The sequence below is a fragment of the Microtus pennsylvanicus genome, chromosome 3 (assembly GCF_037038515.1).
Source record: "Microtus pennsylvanicus isolate mMicPen1 chromosome 3, mMicPen1.hap1, whole genome shotgun sequence".
Taxonomy (NCBI): domain Eukaryota; kingdom Metazoa; phylum Chordata; class Mammalia; order Rodentia; family Cricetidae; genus Microtus; species Microtus pennsylvanicus.
The window spans coordinates 30045990-30070074 of record NC_134581.1 but is presented as its reverse complement, the minus strand read 5'-3'; positions in this window follow the sequence as shown (position 1 = coordinate 30070074).

Here is a 24085-nt window from a genome sequence, read left to right as displayed (position 1 = left end):
AAATAAGTACTGTGTGATCTCAGCTGTGCGTAGAATCTAAAACAACTGAACCCATAGAAGGAGAAAATTGAACAGGGAGATTGAAGGATGGTTACGTGGGGTTGGAGATTGGGAGGTAAATAGAGAAATGGTTTCCAGGTTCAAATTTGCAGTTACAGAATTGCTACATTCTGAGGGTCTAGCATGTGGCAAGCTGACTGCAGTTAGGACTCCTATACATTTCTTATTTGCAGAGGAAGTGCACACACACAATGATTCTGTGATGTGATGAATATGTAAATTAGCTTACTTGTTTAAAAGACATTAAACAGCATCCATACATTTATTAAATTATAGTGTAGCAAAATGATTTTTGTCAAGTTGACACAAACCTAGACACACCTGAGAAGAAAGAATCTCAGCTGAGGCATTAGATTTGTCTGTGGGGCTTTTTTATTTGTTTGTTTTGCTGATTAATTTGAGTGGTACAATCCCTGGGCTGTACAATAAATGTAGCTGAGTATATGAGAGAAGCAAGCAGCGTTCTTTCATCATCTCTGCCTCCATTCCTACCTGCCAGGTTCCTGCTTGACTTCCTGCCTTGACTTCCCTCCCTGATGGACTGTAACCTGTATGCAAAATAAACCCTTTCCTCTTTAAATTGCTTCTGTTCAGGATAGTTATCACAGAGACAGTGAAGCAAACTAAGGCTCATCCCTTAATTAGATACCCATTTTATTAGTTAATTATCATTCAATGCAAGAGTTGATTTCTAAATTTGTTAGATATTACATGCAAAACAAATGCCATTAAATGCAGAGGGAAAAAAAACTTAAAAGAATGAGTCTGGCCTAGGGCAAGAAATCCTTGTAGTGAGAAAGTCATGAACTTACCCAAGTCATCACAATGAGTTCACAAGCACCATTTTCTTACATTGTGGGTTTCAAGAACATTTATGCCCTTATTTCTAGGCTTTCTGAGATGAGAATCTGTTGGATAGCATGCGACTTGCCCTTTCAGTGTTCTTCCACCACCCTGGGGACATCTCAGCCATCTGGAGTTTGTTGTCACACTGTGATTTCTGCAGGTTTGTTTAACTTTTAATGTCTCCAGTCACTTCTTTTATTATTTTCTCTGTGCATAATTTTTGCATTATATACTCTTTATATGTTTTTTTTAGTGTGTATTGAAATCGCTCAATTTAATCGTGAAAGTGACTCTTTAAAGACTCAGTGTCTTTAAAGTAATTCCCATTCTTCCTGGTACTTAAAGATAGAGTCAATGATCAGAAAACAAGTCACATCTACCAAATGAGCAGGGCTAGACGAGGGTCAGGTGTCATGAGCATGCCCAAGCAGCACCCTAGATGATTTCAAGTTCCAATTGATTTACTGCTTATGTTTTCTTAGGTGATAAAGCCCACTGGTTTTTTAAATCTATTACTCATGTTTCGGAAAGATGGAAAATTACTGCAGAAAGAGTGTTGCTGGTGATCTAATGATGACAGGATAAGTTTCCTAAAATGAACTTTGCTGAAGATTAATTTACAACCAAAATTCCCCTTTGCCTAACACTTAATCTATTTCTAAATATTATGGCTCTTTCCTTTGCTCCTCATGCTAATTTTTCCTTGATGATGAATTCTGTGGGTGCTCAGCAATCTCTGCAAGGTAAGTATCCCCAGGCTTGGCCGCAGGCCCCCTCTGCAGACCTGAGTGCTGCTGCTCAGGATATCACTGAGATAAGCTGAGATGAGCACAGTGAATGGTTGTGTCTTTTGGCTGTATTTATCTAAGCTGTATATTTGATACATCGGCATTGCATTTCTTCACCCTCTGCTTTTTTCACACCATCACCATGTTATTAGTAAGAATATATCAACCCCCTAATGAAGTTATGAATGGGATCCCATTCTAAACTAAACAGAAGGCCCCAGATAGCCCTACCTTAAACATTTTATTGAAAGCATTTCCTTCATTTAAGACTTTGTTCATTTCCTGATTGAAAAATAAAATTAGCTAGGAGTTAACGCAAAATTATAAAGCTTCAACACTTGCTTTGATTTTTGTTTTCAACACATTGATCAGAGCCCATTCAATAATAGCAGATGGTTGACTTTGCACTTTGTTCCTGGCTCAATCTAATCATTTAATTTTCAACCACTTGTTATAATTCTGGATCAGTGCATATTAATTTTTCTGAATAGTGGTTATCGTTGTGACATTATTCAGATAGGTATATACAATACTTTGATTTTTTTCTTTGAAGTACAATTATTTCAAACTCTTTAAAAATATTTTATAGGACTTAATTAATACTTATACAATAGAGTGAAATAGCATAAAGGTAAATATGCAAGTATAATAAAAATATAAACTCAGTAAGCAAAAAGACAAGGAATACTAACAGTTTAAAGATAACAGTATTCAAATACTTAAAACTGTTTTTTCATTGAACAAATATTTTTAGACATTTGTTATGCATTAGCAAATGTGAAAATGTTCAACAAATACTTGAAAACAAAATACCATAATCCCTGCTGCTCTGTGTGGGAGGCGAAGAACAAAAAAAAAAATGTTTAGAAATGAACTCTGTCTCTTAAACCCAACCTATGGCATGTATGACTCTTGTTTTCTTAAATTTCTCATTCACCCTCTGATGCAATGCTTCAATCTATTTTTAAAAGTTTTGAAAAAGAAAATCTTTGATACATAAAATGATAAAATTTTAAGAACTAAGAGGGTATGTAAAATGAGAGTTATTTGTAGAACGTAACAGCCAAAGAAAACAAGCTAAGCTCAATCAAACTGCTCGGTAGAGACATCTAAAAGAGTGAGGTTGCTTTTCATGCAAAACATTGTTAAGATAATGATATCTAAGTTTGGTTAGTTTTAGGGGCTGAATCACTCCTAAAACAGAGTTACTATAAGATGTAAGTAAAGAGTTCTGACTATATAGACTGATTTTATTTAGAAATTCTGACACTGGCATATGGCCCCCTGGCAGTGATAACTACATCCCTTTAAAAAGGAGAAAATTTAAAATAGAAATAGACATGTATAAAAGGAAAATATCATAAAGTCACCCAGGGAGAAAGCTGTGTGACCATATTTGTAAGGCTATAAGACAAAGCACAGACTTCTGACAAACTCCCCAAACTAGGAGAGGCACTTCAACCTACAGACAGGCAGTAATGTGAAACCTTTGGTTTGGGATTAAAGGTCTTTGGAAATGTAAGAAATATTTATGCCAAGTTCCCTTATTTTCAGGACTATTATAACAATAGTAGAGAGTGAAAACAATGCATTTTTGAGATAATAAGAAGTTGTATAAAAATAAAATAACTATATTAATATTAAAAGAAAGTTGTTTGAATATAGATTGAAATGAGGGCTCATGGATATTTTGTAAAGGACACATGGTTCACATTATTCTTTGGAGATTGGAAACCTTGAGAAAACACAGAGATTGAGTTTAAGTTACTGGATCTAAGAAGAGGTAGTATCGTTCTAAGAGAGAGGGATGGCACTGAAAAATACATGAAGAAGAAAGAGCAGAGGGTTACTGACACTTTAATTTTGTAAGCGCTGTGGATTTGGTTCAGAAGAAGCTAGGCTATGCAGGCCTCATTTGGTAAACTGAAGATTGGTGATCAACCTCAGCAACCAGAAGCTATAAAGGGAGTATATAGATGTATAATATGGCCCAGCCTATTTAAGACATAAGACATGTATTCAGGGATGCCTTGCTTAAACCAGAGAGAGAGAGAGAGAGAGAGAGACAGAGAGACAGAGAGACAGAGAGACAGAGAGAGAGACAGAGAGACAGAAAGAGACAGAGAGAGAGAGAGAGAGAGAGAGAGAGAGAGAGAGAGAGAGAGAGAGAGAGAGAGAAGCTCAGGTGTTGAGGCGGTCATGACACCCTCTCTTTGCTGTGAATACCATTATTTAATAAAGAATCTCCTTTGGGCCTATTGCAGTGCAGGATAGTGCAAGGTGGGAATTCTAAGCAAATAGCAGAGGAAATGTAGCAGTGTTTAAACTTTAGAAATTAGCAGAAGAAGGTTGGGAAGCAGAGCTTGTGTTGGGTCAACTGCTAAGAACGTGATAAGCTTTTCTAACTGTCTTCTAGAAAGGGAGAGACATTTAGAAAGAAGAAATAGCCTGAGGAAAGGAAATGACATGTGGAGCCGGTTCTTTGATCTAAAATGCTCAAGTGGCCTCTGGTGTGTGCATCTGTGGAAAGTAGAGTGTCAAGAGAGAGAACCTCTGAGCAATAAGATGGCTCAGTGAGAATCTTTTTTTCTTATGACTGATGCTAAAGTTCATCCTTTCCATCTACAATGATTGACATCTCACCACAATATTACAAGGATATTGAAATATCAGCCTTACTACTGAGAACTTTGCTTGGTAATTATAACATGGTCAGAATGTGCCAGAGACTGCCTCCTTCCAGTACACAGGCTAAAGGTGAGACAGTCCTTCAGGGTTCCTGCTTCATAAAAGAGTCTGGAAGACATTCTGCAGGACACAGAAGAAAGTGACTGACAAACTACCATAGAGGTAAAACAACCTTTCAAATTTCCTGCTTTATAGAAAAGTCTGACAGATACTATGGGCCTGTGGGTTGATGATAGATGCCCCATCATTACAGAAAAACTTTTGGTGACTGTCTAGGAAGCAAGATGTCTCTGTCAAGTCTAGAGTTTTGGAAGTTGCTTACAATGTACTTTTTAAATTAGGTAATATCATATCCTTCTGGGGTCTTTGATAGAGTTGAAGAATAAATAGTTATAATTTTTCTTAGATTTGATAAAAGATACAGTAGATATAAATATTGTAACTGTAATTATTGCTTGATACCTGTTTTATTATACCTAATTTTATTATGTTAAATTTAAAGCCTTCCTTTTAATTTAGGCAGAAAAGGTGAGTCGATGTGGGATTCCATTCTGTATGCCATGAGTATGTTTTGTTACTCTTGGTCATTAAAGAAGCTGTTTTGTCCAAAAATCTTAGTAGAGTAAACCAGGCCAGAAATCCTAACAGAGATATAGAAAGTAACGGAGTCATGGAGACTTCACGTAGCTTTTAAAGGAGATAGACTCCCGGAAATCTTGCCGGTAATTCACAGCTTTGTAGTGATACACAGAATAATAGAAATGAGTTTATTTAAGAAGTAAGAGTTAGCTAGACTTATTCCTAAGCTATTGGCCAAACAGTGTTGTAATTAATATAGTCTCTGTGTAATTATTTGGGCCAGGAAACAAACGAGCAGTCTCTGCCTACAAGCAAAGCTGACTTTTAGAGGTGAAGATAAGTAAGTCTGCACCTCATGAGTTTTAGCCCAGCTTTGCTAGAAGGGGGATGTTGGAAATGGTCGCCATGATTTTCTAGTCTAAATAATCAAGGCAGTAATCAAGAAGTGGTTTTTATATCTTTGTTTTAAGTCAAAATTATTGAAGCCAGTTTTCCAGTGAGGTCTCAGTACTTCTGACTGAGTTTGTCAGTGCCAATAATACTTCAGTGTGAGTGGGACATGGCAATTTACATGACTGACATCATTATCACAGGATATCAGGTACTGCCTCTGGCTTCTTGGCTTCTTCATAGGCCTCACCATTTCTCACAAATACCAAAAGCTCTATGACATGCAATTCCATCCCAAGCCATTACAATTGAGACAGATTTTGTTGATGTTCTCTGAATTCTTTACGGTGATTCAAAGTCTAAGTGCTGAATCACATGCATGATTCTAGAGTTGTTTTGCGTCAGTGGGTAAAGATGGAGTTAATATGCCTTTTCTGTTTCATTCCTTGAAAATACTGAGAGATAGGAGTGAAGTTCATTAGCTCTCACCATGTACAGCCAAGACACAATTGTTTGCTTCTCAGTTTCTGTCAAAATAATTCTTATTGTACAAGATTAATAACCATCCAACCTGATAAGACTCAACACACTATCACAATCTCACTGCAAATAGTACTTAGGCTTGCAAACAAATTTGACAACACGTCCATGAAGACAAACCACTGCTGGGCATAAAATGTGAATGATTGCAACTAATTTGATATTTCCTCTACTGTTGAGGAAATCATAGACATCATTTCAAAATTCTCATTTCTTCTTCATCCTGTGGGTTTGGTACCAGGATCTTTAGGGGAATGAGGTACCCTTGTAAGAATGCTCTGTAAAACGTCCCAGCCACTCTTTCCTGAGGATTGTTCCCAATGAAAGGAAATTATAGGGCTGCTTCTCATTACTTACAAATTTTCCATAAAGAGCCAAAATGAAATATGTTTTCTTTCAGGAGGCAGCATTTTACTTTCAGATTCTCAGTTTCATCATAGTACTTTCTAAGTTCTATCCTACTCAGATTTGCAACAAGGTTTATTGGTGGAGCCTGGTAAGATTGAGGCACAACTGTAATCACAGCTCTGTAGCAGTTCTTTACCTAACAAAAGATAATGTTTTGCTACTGAGAAAACAAGATCAATTGTTCCCTAAAATAGAAGAAAAAGTTCTACTACTGCTGTATTTATCTGAAACTGCATGTTAACTTTTGGAAAGGCAGAAACATTAATTAAAGATGTTGCATAACATATAGTACATTTTAATGGTATCTAAAGAAGTATCATTTATACAGAAAATACATAATCATTTTTCTTAGAAACTTTATAAAAGTGGGTTATATACTTGAGAAAGTTAGCATATAATAACACATCAAGGAGGTTATTCAGGATTTTTGAAGGAAAGCAGAGATTTCTAAAAGTGAATAATTTAAAGTTATTTTAAAAAGCAACAAAGGACTGAAAATAGAAATCCTTTGAAAGGTTTCCTTATAGAACTTCTAAGTCTCATGATTTAGTCAATTAGTTAGATTTACTTTGCAAGAAAATGAAATTTTATAATTAGGAGAATTATAGCAGAGGAAACACCCAAGAAACACTAGTTTCAAATAAATAATAAAAAAATAAATTAAAAGTACAAGGAGAAGTCTCCATTTTTTATCTACATGACCTGCTACATTCAGGTCCTTCACTCGCTATAACCAAGTATGAAATTACGATATGGAATAGCAAATCTATGATCATGTAACCTGAAAGCGTGCCTAATAGAAACAGCCACTGATCACTCACAAAAGTAATAAAACAAAACCAAGCAAACAAAAACAGAGAAAAGGAAGCCTCCAAATATTGTCTAAAAAATTGAATCTCCTCACTGAATATAGCAACAAAGTAAAGAAAATCCAGCAACCTAGCAGACATTGGCATGGCTACATCTGAAAGATGAGTGTTCATCTACAGTAGAGAAAGCTCCCAGGAGAGACATCTTCATACATTTCTCCAACTTAAACATATCACAGCTTCACATGCATGAAATAACAGCTACAAAAGAGATACTTTCATGATTCCAGCTTCTGTGGACTTCATATGGAGTATATGTTTATGTTCATTCATGAGTTTTCCACAAGGAAGGAAAAATCTAGTTACTGATAATTGTATGGTTTATTATTTCTTTTTAATAAGATTTAAACTTTTTGACAGCTATAGTCTATGCATGAGAAAAACATATGAAAATATATAGTAAAATTTGACATGAGATATGAACTTTATATCATTATAATTTAGATGAAGGGTAATTGTAGAAATGCAAACATTAAATATATAATGTCTTAGGAAAGGACTCTTTTATATGTCTTTAATTGTGATAATAAATATTTACCATGATTGAAAGATTATACGTTTCCATTATAAAACTATTCTTCCTTCCTGACACTCAATATAAAACTTTAAAAAAATAGAGGCTTGACATAAATATGATTTAGGAGTTAAGAAAGAGTGCTTACTACACTTGTGGAAAACCTGGGTTCAACTCAAAGCACTTATGTGACAGCTTAGGTTGGACCATAGATTATACCTCTATTCTAGAGGACCCAAACCCTTGCCTGGCTTTCATGAACTCCATCACATGCAAGGTACACATAAACTTCAGCAGGAAAACAAGCATACACATAAAACCAAGCTACCTATCAATCATGAGACAAACTTTCAAAACCAGGGTAATACCAAAACTTTAAATGCTTTCAAAATTAGTATTACAAATTATGTGTTGATACCCGTCTCATGTATTTATAATAAAATTTTCATCTGGTTGTACTGATATCAAGGTGAATATTAAGTTTTACTTTTATCAGGCAGAACTAAATAACCTTCAATCATGTTTCAGTTAGTTTTTGGATTTGAGACTATATTAAATTTTGAATTGTTTGTATATGTCCTATTAAGGTTTCTATTTAACTTACAAGTATTTTTTACATAAATTGTCTTGTACACTTTTAGAATGATATTCCAGATTATGTTTTAGCATTTATATCTATGAGTCTTATAAAAAATATGATAACTAAGCTGGGCAGTGGTGGTGCACAGCTTTAATCCTAGTACTCAGAAGGCAGAGGCAGGCAGATCTCTGTGAGTTAGATGCCAGCCTCGTCTACAAAAGATAGTTCCAGGACTGGATTGAAAGCTACAGAAAAACCCTATCTCTCTCTCTCTCTCTCTCTCTCTCTCTCTCTCTATATATATATATATATATATATATATATATATATATATCCCATGGAGGAAAAGCACAATTCAATGAAAACTTAGCAAAGACTCTAAGCAAATCTAAACAAACATACGACACTTAATTCATAAAGATTTTCTACGTGTGAATTGAGAGGAATAGAATATAATGATTAGACTGATCAGTAAGGATGGATTTCCTGGTCAGATATACCTTAAACCCAGTTTTCTGCTTGTCCAGTTAAGAATTATACTACATGCTTTCCAGTAGGAATGGAAATTTCATTTAGTTTTTGTGAAATTCACAAACACACAGAAAATAGCAATTAAAATTTTGAATGAACTCTGTGTGGGTAGGAAAGGCAAATTTTAATCAATATATATATATATTAATGTTAATTAGCATGTATACATAAATGTTAATTAGTATATAAATATACATGCATGAATATTTCTATGAAATTTTAGAATTCCACTAAATTAGTGGCTGCATGAATTAAAGAAAATTCCTGCATTATAATAATAGAAAAGTACTTCTAACATGTGTTTTAACTGAGTATATATGATAGTTTCATAGAAGGGAACACAATACCAAATATCAGAGTTTTAATCATTATTTGAAATATTCACATGACATATGTTAATTTATTGATTCCAAAGATAACCTATTTATAAAGTAACTGATAGATAATATCTAGGTATATTCATTTAAGAAGTTCAACATTATATGCAATTTTCTAAAATATTAAATAGAGATACAATGTTTTAATATATGGGAACAAAATTGACAGTACAAAACTTTTGTTGCTTTAGTATACAGAATTTATGTTTGAGATAATGCATGTTTTACTATCTATCTCCATATTTATTACTTTAAGACAACTTATTTTATACTGATGTAGTGGTAGTTTTCTCTTTTATAATATTCTAGTTTCTTTTCATAGACTGGGTGGTTACAGATGAAGAAATGTATAGTGCATGTTCTGGAACAGTCCTCAGTGCAGAAACTTCCAACTCTGTGTGAGTTGGGGTTCACCACACCCAAAACATGTGTTTTTGATTAACTTCTTACAAGCTCCTGGATTCCAGCTTTCTAGAGGTTCAGGCCCTGTCCTAGTGCTAATTTTTAAGTTTTTGAGAGTTTAATAAACAAATACAATGTATTTTGATCATAATCACCATCCTTCACCTCACATAATTCCCACACTCCTCTCAATTTCCCATCTTGTTCTTTATAAAATAATTATTAGATCCTTCTGTGTCTGCATGAGTGTGGGACCATTCACAGGAGCATGGCCTACCCACAATAGGCCACATTGCTAAAAATAACTGACTTCCCCCCAGAAGCCATCAGCTTTCATTGGCTTTTATCTAGGGAAGGGTGCCTTGTGAGCCTCTCCCCCATCTGTAATGGAATATAGATTGGCCTAATCTTGCACTGTGAGTTTTTAGAAACAGTAGTCCTATTCTATACAGAAGACATTATGCAGTGATCCTTACCAATCTCTAGCTCTTAAAATCTTTATGTCACCTCTTCTGAAGCATTCCTTGAGCCTTGAAAAGCAGAGACAGGAATATATATTTACCATTTGGTGTTAATACTTATTTTAAGCTTTGGCTAGACATTTAGAAGTGCAGAAAATAAGTACCTATATTTCTTAGATGTAAAGAATCTATTTTCAATAAAGGAAGGAAAAAAACAATTTGAAGAGCTTTCATTCATTACCATCTTTGTACTGCTCATTCATTTATGTCAGAAGAAAAGATGACTTTTTTAATAATTCTTAAAATTTAACATTAAGAAAATTCTAGCAACTAAGTTATGTGACCTCCATAGTAATTACATGGTAATTACATAGATTACATAGTAATTGTGAGGTTCCTAGTAATGGGAGTCTTGGTATAATGGAACTGGGTTGAGAAGGGAAGTATCTCAAAGCTGGCATCACTGCCAGTCAAAACCCAGCAGTAATCATTCTTCATCAAAAGGGATGCTTTTGGTTTCTGCCTCTTCCAGTTTCCATTCAGAAGGCTTTGGCTGCCTTTTCTGCATGCAACTTTATTTCTCATGAAGAGGCACAACCTTCTTTTCTAACTCTATGAAAATACTCTAAAAATTCTCTAAACTCTCTCCTTTGTTAATAACCCTGGCTAATTCCTGAATATCCGGTTTTACTCTGGGATCCTCATGCTGCCAACATGTGCAACTACTATGCTAGATGACCATGGTGATCGGGGAGTGTCTCTGTCCCTTCTGCTTCAGACGGATGGGGTTGCTCTGAGTCATAGATCTCTGCTGACTTAGTGCTGCTGTTTGCTTCAGTCTGGGAGTGAAGTAGGCTGCAGCCTTGGTTCCTATTCTTTATCACAGCATTGCATCCAACATGAACATTTAATATCTGTGCAGTTTGCTCCCCTCTTATGTGTTTTCCTCCTTGAGTAGCTTCTCTTGTCTAACCTCCATCTGTTAGAAACATGTTTGACACAACATGATTGGGTTTTTGTTGATTTTCTATCATCACATCTTCTATATCAAGCCAGGATCTTCACCTCAACCATGCTTCTTTCAGAAAAATCCACTTGGAAATACTTTCAAAACTCCATTTCTGTGTGCTGTAAAAGTAAACCCCAAATATTTATATCAACTCTGCAATCTCAACAATGGAAGAAAACTAGTTTGACACCATATACAGATAAGTGTTGAATTTTGTTTACTATCAATGGTTCAAGAATAAAACTCTACAACAAATTTGGATGTTGCTTTCAAAATATCATCTTCACTTTCAAAGACATACTGTACTAGCAATACCTGGCACTTGATTAGAAATACAGCTCAGTAATAGAACATTTATCTATTGTGCCTTAGGTACTGGATTTAATGACTAATGCTGTAACAAAAGTAAATTAATAATTTATTTCCTTTGCTTTAATTTAAAAATGAGTACATAAACATACATAAAAATATTGACAAAATGTATTACTCCTTCCTAAATGTTGAGTATATGTAAAGACAAAATTATAAATCAGTGATCTTTTATAATCAACTGATTAACAATTTTCTCTCTAAATGTATTATCTTATGTTAAATATGTAATATGTAGGATGTACATTACACAAGCATTGATTTAAAAGGTAAAGTATGCATAATGCTTTCTCTCAAAGGAATCATAATCTTTAGCTAAGGGTATGTATTTGAAATATGATAACTGAATCAAGTATATCAATATGTGTGAAGTACTGTATCCATGAAGAGAAATGATGCTTCTATTGAAGTAGAGGAAATTAGTATGCATCATTAAAAACTTATGAGGTATAAACTGCAATAACATCTTCTTGAATAGATTCAGTGAACATCAAAAAATGCTTGTTGCTAAAACAATCCTTGATGAGATGTCTCATCTCTCTTGTCAATCACTTTGGGTTGAATCTTTTAAGAAATAACTTAGAAACAATGAAATGGTTTAGTTGGTAGAGGTACTTAACACAAACCTGTCTACTTGAGTTAATATTTTAAATTCACATAAAAGTGAGGAGAGTTATTTATGTGAAATTGACCTCTGACCTTCACATGTGCACTCCATGTGAAAACCTATGCCCATATATCATGTACACATGCCAGCTCACAACAATACTCAATTTAAAATGTATATAATTTAGTATTTATTTTGATGTTATAATTATCTAACCCTTTCATTTAATTAAAGCAAGAACATGAAAACAGAACTTAAAGCAAGAGCATAAAATCACTTAGCTTATGCATGAAATGTTTTATTAGTTTTGTACTTCTAGAGATAAATTATTGAGTTTCCTTTCAAACCTAGTCATTATTTCCAAAGAACCATTAGAAATATAGTGTAAATTCACACAAAATCTCAAGCCCTCATTTCTCATTTCCAGCTATGTTCTTCTTATAAGAGAAATCTTCTTGCCTCTATGTCAAAATTTTAGATGATTTTAGGTACTTTGGCCCTTGATCTTTAGCTTTTCCTTTTGCTATGATGTCATCCATCTTGTACATCTCATCTCCAATTTGGACAAAATTTTACTTAATAAAATTTACATTGAGATTTTATAAAATTTCAGGAGAGCTTTGTTAAATAATTTAACTAATATAAATATATACAGATATTTGTATATATTTATAAATTTAGACTCTTAATTGTATATTTACCCATAATAGAAAAGACTATATATTTTTTCAAGCTGTCTCTATAATTTCTAATGAACATATATTATAGTCAATAAATAAAATGAGCCAGCTGTGAGATCTCAGACTTGTAAACCAAGAGGTTGAGGCAGGGAGATCACCTACAAGGCCAAATGGAATTATGTAGAGGTTTCTTACAAAGAACCCCTCAAAAACCTGGGACCAGTACATAAAATGATTAGCCATGCAAGTCTGGCTATATGGTTTTAAATATGTTGTCTGTTTTGTCTTCAACTGGAACATGCCCATCTCTCTTAGGGTTTCTATTGTTGTGAAGAGAGACCACGACCAAGGCAACTGTTGGTACAAGAAAATATTGAATTGGGACTGGCTTATAATTTCAAATATTAGTTCATTATTAGCATGGTGGAAAACACAGAGGCTTATAGGCAAATATGTGCTGGAGAAGGAGCTGATAGTTCTACGTTTTAATCCACAGGCAGCAGAAGCAACTATGTGTCACATTCCATGGAACTTGAGCACAGGAGACCTCAAAGCCCAAGCCCACAGTGACAAAATTCCTCTAACAAGGCCACATGTAATTCTACAAAGAGATACCTCCTAATGGTACCATTTCCTATCAGGACCATTTTTATTTTCAAACTACCACACCAATTTGCCAGGTTTATACATTTAAATACCTATACCAGATTTAAAAAAAAAGCAAAAAACAAAAAAAAAGTCAAATCAGTCATCTAAGTTTACAGTGTAGGAAATATAAAAAGAGAGCATTGCAAGCAAAAAAACAGCGAAAATAATGGGTTAAAGTAGAAGAAAATTGAACTCATGATTAAAAGCATAGCATATTATTGATACTTTTATACAATGTACCATCTTTGTGAGATGAACAAATTATTTGAATGTTACAAATTCCTAAGATCATCCAAGAAAAATAGAAAAATATCTCTCTTTGTCTCTCTTTGCCTATCTATCTATCTATCTATCTATCTATCTATCTATCTATCTATCTATCTATCTACAATCTATCTATATGATATTATACTAAAGGAAATAAATGTACAGTGAAAAGATCTTTTATAAACCACTATAGACTGATTCAAGGAGAAATTTTATCTTAGAAATAATATCAACACTTTTTTTTTCTTTCTCTGTCTTATTATGTATTAGTATACACCCTGGGTATGTATTCCTCAATGTTTCTGTACTTGAGGCAAATGGGATAATTTTGTAAGGTAGTCATTAGAGTCATAGCATTCTGATATTATATAAATCAAATTTTGGGGAGCAGCAAATATCAATTGTTCCTGATACCCACCTCCTCTTTTGCAAGTTTTTTGTGAATAGTTTGCTTGTAAGCAGTTGTAAAGTGAACACAAAGGAACAATACTCATTTGAACTGACGTAAGTGACTTTCTAAATGGTCCTTAATTCTTTCATTGTCATGAATTTCTAATATGTGTAAATTCAAGACATTGCAAAATGCATGATTTATACCTTTTATGTTCTAATTTTCCAGATCATTAGCACCTCAACACCATTTTAGGGATTTGGTGGACTGGAGGTGGATGATGAATCATTTTTAGAATTTGACATTCACACACAAATGAGCAAATACACATACACTTACTGTTTGATACATATTCAAACATTTTAAATTATTTATTATTTTTAAGTGCCATTAGAACAAAATATATTAATTAATCTTATGGTCTACCATTCTGCTTATAAAATCAAATAATTGTTTTTCTTCCTGTGTTGGGAATTTGTTAGTAGCAGATGATTTCAATATTTCACTTTATCCAAAAGACCAGACATCTAAACAGAAAATACAGAAGCACATGAATTAAATGACTTTATACTTCAAATGTACTTAATGGATGTATTTAGAATAGTTCAACCAAATGCAAAAGAATATAAATTTTACTCAGCATCACACATAAGTAGCTCTACAATAAGCAACATATTGTGACATAAAACAAATCTTAGCAGATTTGGAATGATTGGAATAACTTCATGATATATCTTATTTGACCACAATAATATTGAAACTTAACAATGACAGCAAATAAATATCTAGTGAGTATGCAAACTCACAAAGATTAGACAATTCATTACTGAATGATGAATGGGTATAAAAAAGAAAAAATGAAGAACTAAATTAAAATTATAACAGAATACAACACAATTCTGGGACAAGTTAAATGCATTCTTAGGAGGGAAATTTATAATGATATCTTAAAAATTGAAACACTAAAAATAAATGACTAAATGATTCAACAAGGAATTGGAAAAAATGACAGAAAAAACTCAAAACCTGCATTTAACACTCCATAAAATAGAAAAAATAAATTGTAAAATCCTAGGGAATCAAAAGTACTCTGGATAGCTAAAACATTCCTGAACAAAAAGATCAATGCTTGAGTGATTAGCATTCCAGATCTCAAGATATATTACAAAGTCATGGTAATAAAAATAGATATGTAGACCAATGGAACAAAAGAGAACACTCAAACATTACCACATACAACTACAGCCATTTATTATTTGATGAAGATACCAAGATCATACACTGCAGTAAAGAACCATCTACAAAAAAACAGTGCTGAGAAAGCTGGATATCCAGATATTAAAGAATGGAATAAGATCTGTCTGGCACAAAATACTACTCCATATGTATCAATAGCTAAGTGTGAATTCTAAAACTAAACTGCTAGAAGAAAATATAATCTGTTTCTTATACAGTGCATGAAAGAATACTGCATAAACTCCATTTTGAAATGAGGTACCATTTCTCCAGAAACTAAGTCCAACTCTTGACAGACAACTCCAGAAAACTAAAAACTTCCTTGCAACAAAAACAATGATAACAAAATTGTAGAAAGATTGTGCCACAAAAACTCACAAATATCCATTCATAGATGAGACAAACAACTATAGTGTTGAAAGGTAGGCATCCAATGGAAAAAGATCCCAAAAGCACAAATTTTATTTTTTAAAAGTAAATGATGCTGTTACCTAAAACATAGTCTCATGTATGTCTTTTTCAAGGAATTAAAATTGATACATTACATCAATGAAAGTATTCCTATTGCTACTCTGCTATATATGTACATCGGGGACTAGCCTAATAGTCAGCAGAAAATGATGGAAACAGATGCAGAGACCTACAACCAAGCAAACTTTATGCTAGTGTAGGAATCTGGGTGAGGGGGGGAAAGAATTGTAAGAGCTATAGGGGTCCAACTCACCCCAAAAAACCCCCACAGAAACAAGTAACCTGGGCTCATATGGGCTCACAGAGACTGAACCAACAAGAGAGCCTGCATGGGTCTGACCTAGGCAATCTTCATATATGTTACAGTGTTTCACTTGGTCTTCTTATGGAACTCCTAACAGTGGGAACAAGGACTGTTTGTGATTCTTTTGCCCGCTTTTGGGACCTATTCCTCCTACTGGATTGCTTATTCCAAACTTAATAGGAGAGGAGATTTCTAGTCATAGTGTAGTTTGATATGCTGTGACTGGTTGATATCCACAGAAGATCTTCCCTTTTTTGAAGAAAGAAATAGAGAAGGAGTGGGTGGGGAAGACATTGAGAGGGATATTGGGAGGTGAGAAAAGAGAAGAAACTTGGATTGGGATGTAAAAATATAACAAATAAAAACAAAAATAAATATATACACTACTAAATTTCTTTTTATATATTTTAAATATTTCTTTACTTAATCTCTGTATGAAAGTACAGACTTATCATCCCAGCACTTGGTACACTGAGTCAAGAGACTTGTGATTTTGAGGCTAACCTAAACTACAGAATGAAACTTGGCAAATAAAGAAATTCCCCTCATAAGTATGTATACTGTAATTACCATGTTTCCAAGTGAAAAGAATTCTTGTATATTTCATTCAATTTCTCATAATAATAAGTAAATATAGAACTCTATTTAATATCTATTTGTCCCCTGACACATGTCCCCATAAAAATATTTTCTAAGTTTTGAAATCTTTATTACTGTGGCTCATATGAAGCATTTTGATAGCTATCTGAAAATACTATAACATGAGTTTGTTTGAAACTATTTAATTCCAGCGAGGAAAAAGAAATGTGTGAAACTCACAAGTTAGGTTAAGCATGGATAAGATGTTGGTAACTAGAACCTGTGTGAATTAAACACAGAGAAGCAAAGAGCACCAAAGGCCCAGATTATTCATGAGGCATCAAGAATGTATGAGGCACCAGAGGCACTGAATAACAGGATAAATTAAATATACATGAGACATATGAAACACTTATTATTCATGAGGTCTTAATTCAGTCACATATTGTTGACATCCATTTTGGCCCAAACAGGTCTATGCCCAGAAAATTCACATAAAACCCATTGCTGTGCAGCAAGATCATCTGCAAGCTGTTGCTATTCTTCAGGGATGCTCATCTCTGTGTTTCTCCAATGGAGCAAGAACCTAACATTTGCCCAGGGCACTTTGTGCCAGTGGGTCCTTTGCTTGAACATCAACTCTCACTCTGGCAGCTCTATAATTATAGAGGAATTAGAGAAAGGTAAATTGCATACTTCATCCTGAATTCACACAGTGGGCCCGGTTGAATACACATACTGTTATGAATATGCTCTTGTATTGTGTCCCCATGGCCTTATGCTCCGTATATCAAGTGCATGTGAAAAATCAGGTGCTTTGAGCACTTTGATTTGTTTGTTCCCTGCCTGGTAACTATTGTGACTGCTTCTTTTGCATTGTGCTAGAGGTTCATTGTTGTACTACAATAATTTTCCATATAGAATCTTCTGATCCAATCAAGCTTTGTCTGTCTTTGAAATTATTTGAAATTATTTCATTCACAAGGTCTTATTCATTTTACTGGATGTTGTACCTTCCAGACATAAATTTATAGGGAAACAAACTTCTGAGGTTTTTTGTTTGGTGTTTGGTGAGTTTTACTGGTTTTTTTTGGTGTGTGTTAGTTTGTATTTTTTCAGCAGTTTATGCCATGCAAGAGCTATAAATGATAAGAAAAATTATTCTTCATTAGTTTTAAATTTATTTTATTTAACTTTTTGACAATAATTATTTTTTATGTGTATATGTGAGGGTTGCAACTGTGCTTTGTGCAGTATATATGTACCTGTTACCAATGGAAGACAAAAAAAGTTCCACCAGAAAATTGATTTCCTAATACTGGAATTATAGATGGTTATAAGCCAACAAATGGACACTGGAACCCTACTTGGATCTTCTGCATGAATCGTACATTCCCTGAACTGTCTGGCTGTCTTTCCACCATGACTTATTTGAGGACTTGCAGCAAGTACAGAAGATAAAGTAATAAATTCATTTTAATGTCAGCATTATGAGTTTCATTTTTCATGCAAGATGACTATCAAAAAATTTAAAGTTTTAACACTATAATAAATTCAATTATACGTCTAAATACATTTTACTTACATGGTAATTTTTTTGGTCTCATTAGTCAACTGATTGATGAAATGTGTTTGACAAAGTCATTTATGTACTCAAGTTAAACTCAAATAAACAAGAAAAATCAATGAAGTAATTACCATTACTTAGCTCTTCCAGATATTTTAAGAATTTATATCCATGCAAATCCAAGTCTTTATGGTTTTCTGAAGCACTTTGATTACTCTCAGAGATTGGAAAGCTGCAAGGTGAATGGTCCACATAGAAAAATAATGACCACCTCATCTCTCCTTGCTCTTTTCATTCCTTTGCTCAAGAAGAAACTGTATGTTTGTGGCTTAAAAGTTTTTGTTAGAACAGTTAGAATTTTTGGATGGTGTCCCAAATAGAAGATTCCAAATGAGATCATAGACTGTGGTGAACATGTTATATAGGAAAAAAATCTTTTGAAATTTAAACATAGCAAATAGCATGCAATGATGGGTAGTTCCTTTTATAATGGATTAAATATTACTTGTTTTTGTTTGAGATAGAGTCTCAAGTAGACCAAACTGATTCTGCTGATTCTCTTGTTTCTTTTTGCTAAGTTATGGCATACAGACACTCATCTATTATATCTGAATTGTGTCTTACTTCTTAACATAAGTTATGCAACTCAGCGATCTACTAAGTACCACTTTTAAAAGACCAATAATGTATTTAACAGTTTAGACAGATTATATAATAGTTATGCTGCATAGTTTTATGTCAACTTTGCACAAGCTGTTGGTAAATCTTCAGGGCATTTTCTTAATTAGTGATCAGTGGGGGAAGGCCAGTCTGTTGTGGATAGTGACACCCTTGGATTGGTAGTCCTAAACGCTGTAAGAAAGAAGGAAGAGCAAGTGAAAAGGAGAAAGTCAGTTAACAGCACTCTTCCATGACCTCTGCTTCAACTTCTGCCTTCACACCACTGCCCTGCTTGAGTTCCTGTCCTAATACTTTTGCCGCTAAACTGGTAGATGGAAGTGTGGATGAAATAAACCATTTCCTCCCCATGTTGCTTCTACTCATGGTATTTCATCACAGCAATAGTACCCAAACTGACACAGTAGTCAAAACATTGTTGCTAGTTGCTCTTACCAGTTATGTAGTGCTGTGCTCTTTATAAAACAGGTTCCCACTCATACTCACATATCAATAAAAGAGAACACATTGTCAACATCCAGATATACTTTCTTTACATGTAGAAATGTAGCTATATTTTATATGTCCTACTATTTCTACCAATATTCCCTTTTACCTATTAACTGTTATACATCCGTGGATCTGTGTATCTTTCATGCTACTGGTAAAAAAGAAAATCACTTCCCTTTATCCTCCCACAGTCTTTCACTGATCTGTAATTACATTTTTACACATTGGATTAACATGTAAGAAGCTAGTTTAATTACACATCATGCATGAGAGTCCCACGTTAATATGGAATTCAAGGAAAGGCCAGATTACAGAAAGTGATGTGACATCTTGTGCTACAGAACAGGACAGGGTCTTGGGATTGCTCTCAAATTATGGGCATGTGAGAGGAGGAAACACACGTTGAATCCAGGTATCTTTGTTCTTCATATAAAGCCTCTCAAATGCCAGTTGTGGCCTGACAGTAACTCACTTTCTAATGGAGATAGGATTAATTAATGAAAGTTTTCTTTGAAACTGTTATTTCTTTCCCAGATTTCACTGTGTGTAGAAATCTCAAAACTGTGCAAAAGCGTACTAAGTTCATAGTAGAGTTGCGGCTTACGTCCTTATGGTGTGATGCTGTGCCCTATGCCCTTGAAGGACTCAGAAAACTACACCCCCCAAAGAATAGCACTTTAGTAACTACTTCCAGTGGAGAAAGTGCCCTAGAACAATGTCCCCCTGACCTTCCTTCTCCTGTCTTTCTATCTTCCACTCCATTTCTTGTCAGAAACAAGACATGGAAGCAAGGATTCCTTTAATTTTTTTTCAATACGTATCATAGAAGCTTAGAAGACTCCTCTGTCCTTTCTCCCTTGAGGATTCTCTTCCCAGATGATTCCTGCCCCCTTACTTGCAGAAGAAATGTTAGTTCAAAAAGCTCAAGGAAAATCCAAATGAATAAGCCGTTCTAGGTTTCCTTCTGTAAAATGTTATCATTAGTTCATATCCCTCTGAGAAATGCAAAGCAAACAAACAGCAGACAAAAAACAGAAGAAGAACAATATAATGCACTTTAAACAAATAATAGAATACTAAATATATAACATTGCCTATGGTTATGAATGCTCTAAAATAAAATCAATTGGATATCTGTTAGAGTTCTGTGAAGAACTTTTACACAGAAAACTGAACATTAACATCTATGTTAGAGAAACTTCTGTGATTAGAAACATAAATGCTTAAGTTAGTCAGATTAAATCAATGTTTAAAACCAGGATATAGAGGGGATAAGCCAATGACTGAGTCTGGAGAATGTTTGGTACTGGGACTCAGTGTATGGTGAAATGAAAATATAAAGTTAATATTATGAAAATTTAAATTTCTTCTCTGAGTCTAAGTTACTTTTATGTATATGTATTCCAGGAAAAATATATTGAAATCTATAATTGCAGCTTAATGCTGAGTTATTAATATATCAAATTTAGTAGTATTCTTCCATAGAAATAGAATAAATTTAGAGATGATTTTACATAACAGCTCATATTTTTAATAATTAATTTTTATGTCTGTTTCAGGAGCATTGTGTAAATCAGAGAAGAAATTTGTTGGGTGAATTCTACCCATTTAGTCTAATGATTCTGGAATCAAACTCAGGTCATTGGATTTGGTGCAGGTATTTTACGGAGCCAATATTTCTTACTGTAAGAAATTAATTTAAAATGTTTAGTAGAGTTTCATACAAGAGGAGGCTATCAAATGTTATTTGCAAGTGATGTGTATTTTCCGAAAGAAGAAACTGAGCGGATGAAAGCCATGTAACTATGTTTGATAATAGACACGGGCAAAGATAGTTCCATCAACCAAATTCTGAGTTCAGTGGTATACTTAATATTTGAATTAATTATCCTAAAACAGGGGATTTTCATCTAAACCTCAGTCTCCCATTCCTTGCTGACCTCCAACTAACCCTTCAGCTCTGCATGTCAACACATATGAGTCTGGCAACGGTGATGTTTACGTAAGAACTAGCATTCTTCTATATCTCACAGTTGCATTTACTCACTTTTGTGTTAACATATTTCAAATACTTTATGGATATATGCATGTGAACGTATGTGTATATATACATAAATATGTAAATTATCGGCTTAAAATTTCTATTATTTCACTTCATGATTTCTTAGTGATTCGTCTTTCTGGTCTGAGGAGCATTAAATGATCAATGATCATGAGTTCCACATGAACCTAAACTATATATTGAGACTTTGTCTCAAAATATTAAAAGTCATATCCAAAAAATAACAAAACTGAAGCAAATAAATCAGTGGAGGAAAATCAAAGGCTCTACTAGCTAAGAAATAGTATAATATATGCATAAGAATGTAAAACATTACAACTTTCCATCTTCAATCTATATAGACACACTTATTCTCATATGTGGCTAGGTATACATATAAGCTGAACACATTGACTTTTAAATACATATATAATTGCTTTTAGAGATAGGCACAAAACTGACAAGACTAAGTTATCCTCGGTGGTCAAAGGCACTCTAAAATATGATTTCAATTCTTTGCATTATTTTAATTGTTGTATTTTTATAAAGGCAATGACATTTTTGGCATTATTTTTGTTACTGAATATAAAGCACACCTCTTACATTAGTGCACACTGTCTACCATCTTGGGGAAAGTAAATTTTATTCATTTATTTGTAATAGTATTTTACTATTATATTGTATGTGTGTACATGATGAAAATTAATCTTGAAAGTCCACAACTTAAAATTCGTCAAGCAAGTATTATTTTACTTAAAGTATGTGTAAGATTTTATGCAGGACTCAGTGAAAGTGGAAATATCCAAATACAAATTTGCTACCAAGTGGCTGCATTGGTCGCATGTCTACGAGGCTGTCTGCCTCTTTGCTTGCAGTGAGGCAATGGTTCTTCAGTTCATCGGAGATAATGAGCGCCTGTGCTGTCAAGCGCAGTGAATCCTGGGGAAATTGAAGTGCATTTCCCGTGAACATTTTCTGTGGTACATTTTAAATGCTGTCTTGACGATGATATGACGTGGGGTTTTTTTTGTTATTGTTGTTTTCTGGCACTAATACATCATCATTCTATAATTGCTCTGGCACCATCATGAACCTTTAGGAGTATAGCATATGATATATAAACAGAAGCTTAGAAAAGATAACCGGCAATTGGGCTTTTGTAAAAAAAATGGACTCTGTTTTTGGGATGAGAGTCATAATTATTGTTGTTATTATTATTTTATAGAAAGGTGATCTTTCATTGAGAAGTTTGTCATGTGTGTAAATAAAATATAGATAATATCGGGTTTTTTAAAATTTAATAAATTTCAAATGGATAAAAAATATGAACTGTAATAATCTTTAAGCTACCAAGCCATTCTGTAAATCAATTTCTTATGTTCTCATTTTATCTTATTTTCTTATCAAATATCATACAAGAAGGAAAAATTTTGTTAAGACCATTTAAGCTTTTTTGTTAGGGAAATTAAAGATCTTAGAGGTTTACTCCATGTGTGAGAAAATGAGAGTTCCTAGAGATGGAAGGAGATCCCAAAACACAAAAAGGAGCTTTTCCCAGCTTGCATGTGGGCATTTATATCCTCCTAACTCTTGTTGGGCCAAAGGTTTTACTATGGTAAAACAAGAAGTCATAATTCTCTAATATATAATTGTAATAAATGATATTCAAAACATATTCATAATTACTTTTTCTTTTGACATTATATTACAATTCACTGTCCCTGGAATTATCTGTTTTGATAAATAAAACCTGGGTGAAATGTGTATTTGCACATTTCCAACTAAGAGTTTTGAGCCTGTGGACAACCTGTCTGCACACCACTCCTCTCTTCAATGAGTGCAGAAGCCCAGAGACAGAGTCTGTGAGGCTAGGTCCTTAAGTGAAAGGTAGAAGTCCCCAGGTCTATAAATCCATTTTTATGGGACCTTGGGTTTATAGTGACAATGTTCTCCACAAACTGCAATGGACAAATATAAAGGGGTTAAATCAGCTCCCTTTAGAGGGCGGGGTTTGCCTCAGGCAAATCCCTGCCAATAAAGAGTGCGCGGAGAGGCGGCTCGGCCCTTTTGTTCCTCGCTACCTGTGCTACGCTGGAACTTTGGTTCAGTAAGTTTAACAATAAACTGGTAAATATTCTTTGATATCTGCATTGCCTTTATTCTGTGCCGGTACATCTGGCGCCTCCCCCGTGGGGCTTTGCCGAGAACCGGCCCCGAATTGGAGTCTCTTGCACCCCGAGCCGCTGCAGCAGTCTCTCTGGGCGCACGTTGAAACGGCTGAGATTCTGAGCGGCCAGATTTCCCGTGCGCAACCGCCCGCCGGCGCGCGCACTGCCTGTGTCTGCTCCCCCTCCCACCCCCACCGCCGCCAGCGCTCAGGTCACGTGACAGCGGCCTGAGAGCCCCGGCAAAAAATACTTATCAGCTTGGTGTCTGTTTCAATTTTGTTTTTGAGTCCTTTTATTTCAGATTTAGGACACGTGGATTCAACTGGGCTCTTTCGCCACCACTGGCAGGAACCAGTTATTACAGGTAAGAGAACGTTTTCTTTTCTAAATAATGTCTGACAACGTGACCTCAGCCTATTTCAATAGTTCTTTTGAATGCACCATTTGGGAGATCTTACAAGAGGTGTCTACCACACCACATATATGGATATTCCTGGGATTCTTAATTTGCCTTAGCACTATTTGGTTTGATAATAGGAAAATGATCA